General features: G+C 28.5%; 1 long non-coding RNA gene across 2 annotated transcripts; it reads left to right on the forward strand.

Moving 5' to 3' along the window:
* The first annotated feature begins 5,654 nt into the window (after window positions 1–5,654).
* Window positions 5,655–9,422, forward strand: LOC114075397. Of its 2 annotated transcripts, none has more exons than XR_003575847.1 (4): window positions 5,655–5,825; window positions 7,509–7,581; window positions 7,860–8,783; window positions 8,883–9,422. It is a non-coding gene; the product is annotated as an uncharacterized LOC114075397 (long non-coding RNA). The 2 variants fall into 2 exon arrangements; XR_003575848.1 differs by having other exon boundaries at window positions 8,619–8,783.
* Window positions 9,423–11,117: the final 1,695 nt, after the last annotated feature.

Below are 11,117 nucleotides of genomic sequence, written 5' to 3' on the forward strand. Positions count from 1 at the left end.
TATCATAAACTACAAACTCAATTCATCAATCACAACTTCCACAAAAAGGCTCTCACAATATCGACAATACAAAATATCAAGTTCATCAATGATAAAAATGTGCAATGCGATGAAATGCAATGTCAAATATAGTGATGCATGTTTGACTTAGTTATACACATCCATTGTCTCTCAGTCCGGGACCTATATTAGTCCATGCATCCATCGTGGTGCGCGATACGATTCACGATAATAGTAATCACCCGTCGCGCGATAATTTCCTCGAAAATAATACCCATCGCGGTGCGTGATACGTCCGTCGAAATGGTACATCCTCTTTAATTTCTCATTCTTTTTCAGTTCACATAACATTTGTCACAACCATGTCTTAGAAAAATGCAAATGACATGTTCACACAAATAATGAGGAGATGACCATTTTCATAACATGTACATTTCACAACAACACAATCAGGATACAACATCAACAATGATTCAACAAGTCTTTCAAACAATTCTTCATTCTCAACAGATCACACACAATTACACAAACAATTATCATATCATTTTTTATTATCCTTTTCATCATTAGAATTAATCAGTATGGACAAGTCAACCTATCATCGAGTCTCATTACCCCCAAACACATATTAAAAGAAAATACACAAATTTCATACAAACAAGGGTTTAAAAATCCACTTGCCTTAAATGATCGAACAATCACTTCGGGGCTTAAGTGCTTCTCTTTTCGTTGGACTTTCAACACAAAGAAATCTATTCACATTACTAATCACAATAAGATTTTGAACCTAACAAACTTAAGTTACTATAGACCTAGTCTATACCCAAAAATTCACTCAACTTATAATCAAATTTAATATGTCAATTCTTATATTTTCGAATTTTAAATTTAGGATTAAGTCTTGATTTCTCAAAATATAAAAGTAAATTGATAATCATGGAATACAAATACACTAAAAGGACCCTAAAGATTTGATCTTTTCTTTTAAAATCTTCAAGTTTAAAAGATTGACATTTCCGTTTTATTTTTATTGCCATAAAGTTATATTAAATCGAATATTTATATTATTGGTTACACCGGTACCAACGTCATATTTTTCAGGCGGGGAGGGGGACATTTACGTATGTGAAAATCACTAAAATTGAGTACAATAATTATTTGAATCTACTAAATCGAAAGTGTCAACTTTTTCGATATACTTTTTCTTTATATAAATCATCTTCGACATATTATGACAAACTTCCATCAATAATTCAATATACAAGAGTGGGAGGACTTCTAGATGAGTTCTCAAAAATATGTGACAAAATGAGAAGTCTATACAAAATAGCTAATGGTAAAAATTTAAAGATTACATTCGTCAACTAAAAGTATTAGATTTGCCTCTTTATAATAATATATACTTGTCATCTTAAAATTCTAAATTTACCGTCAATATTTAAACGAAAATGTTATAAGATATTTTACTTGTCAATTTAATTGTTCAATGAAGTGTTACAAAGAAAAATTCTCCTCTAAAACTTCGTCACAAGTCATAAGTCAAAAAGGAAGTCATAATACATGTAGGTGGTTGTTGAGATCGAAGTGCGACAACGTCAACAACTATATAGTTTATAATTCTTTCACCGAATCAAAAATGTATTCAGAATTTTGAAATAATGAGTGTATTATCACAAAAAAATATATCTAAAATATAAATTTGATGGACATAATATTTAGGTTCTTATCATTGAAAATCATTAAAATTTAAAATTATAGGTTCAAAATTATATTTTACCTATTCAAGTCACTTAGAGAGACATTGCCTAATTTTAGAAAGGAAAATAAAACAAAATAAATAAAAGAGTCAAATTTTTAGCCGCACTTAGAAAGGTGCACTCAATTATCATGCACGACATTATATGATACTTCAAGTATGAGTTCACACATCTATGCTTAAATGTTTTTTAAAAAAATATAACATTATTATATATATGATTTCAGGAGGGAAGCATGAGTTCACCTAAACGCAGTGGCGGGCATGAGTTCACCTAAACGCAGTGGCGGGCCTACCTTGGTCCAACGGGTGTCGAGCGACACCCCTTCGTCGAAAAATTATGTTGTATATAGTGATTGAATTTTAGTTTTATAAATACAAATACATAAATTGTCACCTCTTGAAACAAGCTGAAGGTTTAGTCTATTAGTTAGGAGCTTACACACACTGTATAACGTCGTGAGTTTCAAGCCCTACTAGCCTATTTATAATTTTTTTATTATATTCATTGACACTTCTTAATGAAAATTCTGTGTCCGCTACTACGTTATTTTTAAATCAATATAATAATACTGACAACTTAATTTACAATCATGACGGTGCTAAATTGTACTTCTTATTAAGTCCGCAAAAAATTATGTATTACTATTTATGCCGGACATGAGAATGTGAAATCAAAATTTCATATTTTAGCAATGATGGAGCCATAGAGATCACGTACATATCTTAATTCAGGAAAAAAATAATCTTTAAAACTAAATATTTTTTAAATACAATCTGTATTAAGTATTTTTTATAACTAGTATATAAGTGAACCAGACTATCTCTATAACTAGTTAGATATTGGTAGTTGGTTATGCACAAAATTTGATAACTTACACATATTATACACTTATTAACTTTTATATAATCAAGGAATGTAACTTAAAATGCTAGCTAAAAACAGCTCATTACTGATGCTAATAACCTACTAAGTATAGTTATAGAAAACTAATTAATTAGCTACTATATAGACAATATATTGTTAAAGCCATCAGCCTTAATTAATTAGACGGCGCATAGGCCCTAGGGGACCAACTATATGAGTTCCTATTATAATGGTAGCATTAATATTTGTCATTTCACAAAATCAATACATACATGATTTTATTTTTCTTTTTTTTTTTAATCTTTGAGAGTTATTAGCCTTGAAAGTATTAGCTTGACCAACATAAGAAAACTAAATGACTAATTCACGTTCATTGATCAATTTAATCAACCAATATAGATTAATCAGAAAATTTGACTTAAAAAATATACTGAATAAAAGTATAATGGTAAATTTACATAGTTTTTTAAGGGACAGGAATCTAAAGGAAATATAGTGACATATAAATAGGAACGGAGGGAGTAATTTTTTTCAATTTCATCATTAATTAATATCTAGATAAGTGAATATTTACATTATCTATATAAAAACATGAGTACTATATTATTGATGTATTTGATTTTTTTCAAGGTATAACATGGCTTATATGTATGCTTTCTAATTGATATATATATATAATTAAAAGTTCGTGTGTGAAGGTTTGAACTCTAATTTCTAATTAAAATGAAAAGTTATGTTTGAACTCCAATTAAAACAAAAAGTTAAGACATGCTTCTTGTGTTGACATAATAGTTATCCTATTTTTTCAAAAAGAGTGACAAAGAATATTATATATCACGCACGCCCGGTTACCTTTTAATTTATATCATATGATAAAATTAATAGAAAAAACAAGAACGTAAAAAAGTAATATACTTCCCTTTGTTGAGAAGCTAGTTTAAGAACTCACCTTTTGACATTTCCAAAGTTTGAAAAATGATGATAAATTTTGCATGGAAACGTGCATGAATGTTGATCTTTATTTGAAACATAGTGAACATATACTATATTTTAGTGCAAAAAGATGAGACTATAGTGAGAATGAGTAAAGTAAGCCTTTGTTACCATTGAAAATTTTGTAGGGGTGGTGTTGAGATCCTTTTTTGAATTTTTAATTAAGAGATTTTGACCTTAAATTAAATATATTTAAATATGAATTGTATATCTAAACGATTAAAATTTTTATTGAATTTGAACATTGAATTATTAAATTATTTGTTTTTTAAATATTTAAATAGTCATAATTTTTAATATATATATATATATATTGATGATTATAGTGATAATTGAGATGATGAATATAGTTAATGTTGTAGTGATGGAAGCTATAGTAATGGTTGTTATGTGATGGTGGAGTTAGTTGATGTTAGTAGTTGACGATATTAGCGATTAATTAAGAATGTGTGTTTGTTGAACGAATAAGGCGTTTGTGATTGTCAATGGTGTAAGCTATTTTGATGGTGGAGGTGATCGGTAGTAGGAATTGGTGTCGTAATGACGCAATGAACATAATTACAATGATGGAATAGTGAATCTAATATATAGCAACTAACATTAATAGTGGTTGAAAGCATTGGTGGTTGCCACTGGTGATTGTGATAATAGAGATGGTTGGCTGACGTGATTGATAGTTGAATATGGTGATTGTAGTAAGTGATGGTTATATTGTGATAGTAGAGGTGTTTAGTGATGGTGATCAATGCTTATAGAAAAAGTGATTAAAAAAATCATTCACACAAAATATCTTTTTTTTTTCCAAAAAAAATACGTTAATGACTAACAAGATCTATCTAAACCAAATATGTCCATAAATTTTAATATTACACTAATAATCTAAAAACTGAACTATTCAAATTCATATTTCCACTAAATACATATAAACAAGGACTTAAATTTAGAGTCTGACAAAGTAATATATTTCTTACCAAACATATTGAATCCCTCATAATGGATTTAACAGTTACGAATTAAAAATTTTATCAACCATCAAATGATTAAAGAAAAAAGATAAACTCCTCTCCAACTTAGTTGAACTAGGACATATTCATTCTTATCATATATCATATCGTATCGTAGTTATCAATTCCTAAATGTTGATAAAATTGAAAAGATGGAAGAACAAATGTGAAACCAATGAAGAAATTGTAGTCATGAAATTCGGCTTAGTTGAAGGCTGTTCTAACTCCAATATAATAGAATAACAATCACACACGTACGAACAATAACATGACTTCCCCTTTTTCTTTTCTTCCTCTTTACTACAGCATGCATGGTGGGGCCTTAATCTTGTCTTCTTTTAATGGGGAGGTGGAAGAACAAATAAAAAGGAATGAACCTACTAATGAGGTGGCATGTGACATGACATTTATATCATTTATAAATAAAATATTAGGTTATGTGAGATTTTGTTTTTAGTTACAATACCATGGTAATATTAATTAAGAAAATAAATAAGAGATATTCTTACAGATAACTATATTTTGTTTCCCAACCCATAAATTACTTTATATAATTTAGCTAAATTTTTAATATTTATCTTATTAGTTGGTATAATATTCTATAACAAAGTTTTAAATGTTTTTTTATAGAGTAATATATATATATATGAAAGTTTTGTGTATTGTTGTATATGAGATGTATAATAATGTTGTATATCAAGTTGTATTTTGGGCTAAAGTTTAATATAGAGGAAATTTAAAAGTGAATTAGGTATATAACATTTTTTATAGTAGTATTCTCAATCTATAGCATTAGAGTTTGTCTTTCAATGTATAACATTTAATTATCAAGAATCTGTTTTTAAATGCGAAATATCATGTTTCATTATTTAAAATAATTACATTTCATAAATAAAATAACTGATTAGCGCCTATTAAGGAATTCAAAAAAAAAAAAAACAGATTAATTAGTTACCTTAAAAAGCTCAATTTAGTTGAAATCAAATTAAATTGTGATTTGATTCCTTTAAACGCTCTAATAAAATGAAATCACATTAAAATCTATTTTTTTCCAGCTATCGTGTTTCTCTCTCTTGTTTGCAGATTTTATTTTCGTATTTTTTAGTGATTGAAGATATTTTGCTGTTGAAAAAAACCTAATTTGTTGTGATGGACTACATTGTATCTATATTAATTAAACACGGTGGAAGGTGGAATCCGTCAGGTTGGTATTTATTATAGTTTGTTGGTTTGTTTTTGATAATTTTATTCAATATACAGATTATTGCGTTTTTTTGTTTCACACCTCGTTTTGATATATACCATATTTGCAACAACACGAAAAAGTATAGACGTTTTAGTTTTATTAAAATTTGAAAATTCGATTAATATGTGTTTTATGAAAAAATAAAATTCATTCTACAGTGCGTTTTGTAATTAATAAATAAAGAATTAATTATAACTTTGTGGATCATTGTTGTATGAAATTTGTATTAAATGTGTATGAATAGGTATTTGTTTTGTTTATATGAATTTTGTTTTGAAGAGCATTGTCTTTTATGTTTTTGGATGATGGAATTATGATTTTTTTTAATATGAATTATGTTTTGAATAGCATTTTTTGTATGTTACATGATGGAAAAACTTTATGAAGTGTATGTGAATTATGTATCATGTTCGTAGTTAGTATATTTTGAATAGTTGTTTTTGTTTGGTACATGATGGTAAATTTTGTATTAAGTGTGTATGAAATGTGTATGAATTGTGTATTTTTTCGTAGTTAGTATGTTCTGAAGAGCAAATTTGATATGGCATGTGATGATGAAAGCTATACTAACTGTGTATAAAATTTGTGTTTTATTGTATGAAGTATCTTTTCAAGGGTAATTTAGGTATGGTATAGGTTGCTGAAAGGTATATTAATTGTGTATGAAGTGTGTATAAATTATTTTGCAATTAATATGCATCATGGTATACTAATTGTTATTTTAATGTTATTAAATAGAAAAATATGTCGATTTTCAGATGGAGGGAATCATATATAATACGTCTACTCTATATAGTGGTCTAGTTAGTGCAATAACATAACAACTTAATATAGATGTTAATATAAGCGCCATTGAGATAAAATATATTGTTAGTGATATATGTCCACCTGTTAGTATTCACAATGATGTTGGGGAGAGGATATTTATAGATCAAAAGAAAGTAAATTTAGATTTCTTTACAAAATATCCATTGTACATCTCTTTGAAAGATTTTGAGATGTATAATCAAGACTCTGGAGTTGTTATTGATAGGAGACACTCTGAAGTTAGTCTAACACAAACTAACGTTGATTTATACTCCGACAATTTCATCTGTTTGATCGGAGAGAATTTAGATGGAGATGTCGATGAGAATAGTGAAGAAGATAATGATGTAATAAGTGACCATTCAAACCTATTTGTAGCTGAGAATCAGATTTACAAGAATATGGAAATACTTAAGGAGGTGATGAGACATGTTGGACTTGTCGAAAAATTCAGTTTTCGTGTAAAGCGTTGTAATGCATCTAAGTAAGTACACATCATTATTTTAATTTGTGTTTTATTTGATATTGATTTATACTCAAATGTATATTTTCTTAATTGTAAAACAGTTATTACCTGAATTCTTTTTTTGATTCTTGTTCTTGAATGATGAGAGCATCATGTTTGAACAAAACAAATTTATTCAAAGTCAGGAAGTACAATGATGAACACACTTAACTTTTAGAGATAGGGTGTATGCAAGACGTCAGGGAATAATTGACGTTGTAGCTATGTTAATAATGGATAAGTATATTGATCCGTCTACCGTATACACTCCAAAGGATATAGCGGAGGATATGTTGAAATTGCATGAAATTTTGCTAACATAAATACAGGTGTAGAGAGCTAAAGAAAAAGCAATAAAATTGGTGCGTTGAGATTCGACCGAATCATATGCCAAACTACCAGGTAATTTCGGTGTAAATTATGAACTAAAAATGTTTTTAATTGTAAAAATGAAAAAAAAACTAGCATACAGTTTGTTTTCTGAATGAATTGAAATTGTTTGTTTAGTATACGTGATATATCATTTTTTTTGTATTCTTTTTGTATGTACTTATGTTAAATAGGTATTAAAGTATGTATCCTTTTTGTATCAATTAAGTGTTTTTTATGTATCTATTCAGTTATATATTTGATGTTGTATAATATTAAAATTTCTTAGTATATAATTATAAAAATTTTAGGTTATCTATACATATTGGAGCAGACATATCCTGGATCGGTTTTGAAAATAGAAAGGAAGGAATGTGATAAATTCTTATACGCATTTGTTGCATTTGAAGCTTGTATTAGAGGCTGGGAGTATTGTAGGCCAATTCTAGTTATTGATGGAGCAGGTTTAAAATGTTTATATGGTGGTATAATGTTGACTGCCAGCACCATGGATCTGGGAGGTAGTTTTTGATCCCATATATTTTTACGCTTATACAATATAATAAAATATGTTATAAAGTATGTTTCCAATTTGTGTGATATTTTTTTTAAAAATGGATCAAGTCATATACTTCCATTGACGTATGCGATAGTGGATTTTGAAAATGACGCTTCATTGACCTGGTTCTTTGAACAGTTTAAGAAAGCTTATGGAGTTAGATAAAACATGTGTTTTATGTCAGATCGAAATGAGAGCATATGGAAAGGGACTGCTACTGTATATTCTGAATCCGAATATTGTGCCTGCATATAGTACCTATCCGTTGATGTGTTGAAGAATTTCAATAGGAATACTGAAGATTTTTAAAAATTTTATTTTTTACACTGGCAAAAACATATACAAAATAACAGTTTGAGACGATTATGAGAAAAATAGACCAAATAGATCAGCGAATAAGAGGTTACTTATTTGATATCGATTATAGCAAATGGTCAAGAGCTTATTCGAATTGTAAGCACACATGGACCATGACTTCAAACATTGCCGAGTCATTGAATAATGTTAACAGGATAGCAAGGAGATTACCATTGATTTCACTTCTTGAATTTATGAGGGTAACAATTCAAAGATGGATTCACAAGCACAATGAGGAGGCTGATAAAACAACATCTGAGCTGACAAAAAATATGATTTTTATCTCCAGAAAAGTATTGCTTTGTCTTGCAATATGACGGTATGTCTTTTACTCTATTCAATAATAAATAAGTGTATTTTACTTCCCAATTTTTAATGGCATATATATTAATAATTTCACATTGAATTTGTTATTTAGGTGATACCTTCAACAGTTGATATGCATGCTGAAGCTGAAGGAGCAAAGAAGTGCATAGTAAACTTGAACACAAAGATGTGTAGTTGCGGGAGATTTCAACATTATGATATATCATGTGGTCATGTAATTGCAGTTCTTAGATACAGAAAATTGCATGAAGCAGATTTCTGTTCTACTTTTTATAGCATGAAGAATTTCAAAGATGCATATTTCATCCCTATTGAACCTATCCCATGCGAGAGTACATGGGATATACCAAGTTATTTCAAAGCATAAATTGATGTCACCCGATCCAAGTAGATCAGCGGGAAGATCAAAATTTGAACGCCAAAAGGAGTTTGTTGATGTGAAATTCAAGAGGTCAAAAATTACTTGCAGTAGATGTCGTCAAGTTGGACACAACAGGAAGACATGTTCAAATTATCCTGCAAAAAAAAATGATTTATTGTTTTTACTTATTGTTACACATATTTATATGTTGTTTTGACGGTTAGAAACAATTTTTATTTTATGGAGTGCATTTGGTATCATTAACATTGATTAATTCTGATTTTGTTAAATTCTGATTTTGTGAAAATTATCCAATTATAATAACATTGAAACACACCTTATAAATGTGGACCACCGTATACAAGTATTAATCAAATTCCATACATTGTACATATTACATATAAAAATAATACCAAATGGAGCAACTATTTTAAATATTTATAAAGTTACGATGAATTCCCATTGAGACAAAATTCATACAAGGACTAAATACAATAAATCATATATTAATTTCACATCTCTTCCATATATATAAAAGTACATATGAAATACGTAATTCGTACAAGATTCATACATAAGGAGAAATTATTTTTAACATATTTTGGTACATGAATGTTTTATTAAACTAGTTCGTACAAAGTTAAAATATATTTCATACAATATGGATACATACTTCATACATAGTTTATACAAAAGTTAATATATGTGGATCAAAAAATGTATGATATTTGTCATACTAGAAGATAAGAAATCAAAAGTGTGATGTCATGTGTATAAATATGGTAATCATACTTAATACATAGTTCATCCAAAATAAGGGTAACATTGATAAATTGTATAAACCAATATATAATTCATATTAAGAAGAAAAAACTGGAAAAAAATATAAATCGTTCAAAAGTTAAAAAAAAACATGTTGTCCAAAAGAAGGTAAAAGGTACAATGAACTTTTTCTAATTTCTTTTCCGTGGTATTGGAATAGGATAATTGGTGTCCAGAACTTGTTCTTTTGGCATGCGAGGTCCACCATACTTGCTAGCAACTGTATCCGTAACTACACTGTCATTTATTGCGCCCTCTTTATTCTTTGATTTTGCATAATGCCAAAGGAATGTAGCATACCTTTGACGATGATGTGATGCATCGATATCAATATCAGACACATCAAAAACAATATTGCTGATATATTCAGCAAAAAGAAATGTATATAAACCTTAATTGCTATAAACAATTTGAAAGTATAAAATTTTTATAATAACTAAATAATTATGTCATTTTAGATGAAATAAGTATAGTATAGTAAATACATACTTGAACCTATATTCTTGTTGAGGAACATCTGTCACATGCTTGACCTCTAGAGGTTCGGATTGAGAATTGTGTTGATATTCATGGATATTGTTGGCAAACAAATCAAACCTTTTTTCATAAAACCCTGTGCTCGTCAAAAATAATGGCATCATGGTTGCAAGTTTATCAACAACTTCGTTCACTTTATTGCTGTGAACAGATTCTCCCTTCATCGAATCGTATACATGTAAACATCTAAGATTAATTTAGAATACAACAAGCAATCAATGAAATTTCTCACTAATATTGACAGGGACAATGACTTCGTCAACTCTGTCCCAAGCAATGTTAGCAAGCAACTTAAATCCTCTAATGCATTGTTCAACATCGTAGTCGGGGGCAATTGATCTCATGTCGCAATTTGACTATCTCCACTATTTCTCAATGTTATCAATCCACGTCATAAACCAATAGCCAATCGTGCTGTATGAAATTGATGTTTGGGAGTATTTTGCCTTCTTTCACATGTAATACATAATTGTATTAATATGCTGTTACAAATAAAAAAAAATAATAATATACAATTGATACTTCATACAGGCCATATCATAGAAACAACTATAGCAGTTGATACACAAATTATATAAAAAATGTATAGACATGTTTCATACTCAA

Source organism: Solanum pennellii, chromosome 12 (assembly GCF_001406875.1).
Source record: "Solanum pennellii chromosome 12, SPENNV200".
Classification (NCBI taxonomy): Eukaryota; Viridiplantae; Streptophyta; class Magnoliopsida; order Solanales; family Solanaceae; genus Solanum; species Solanum pennellii.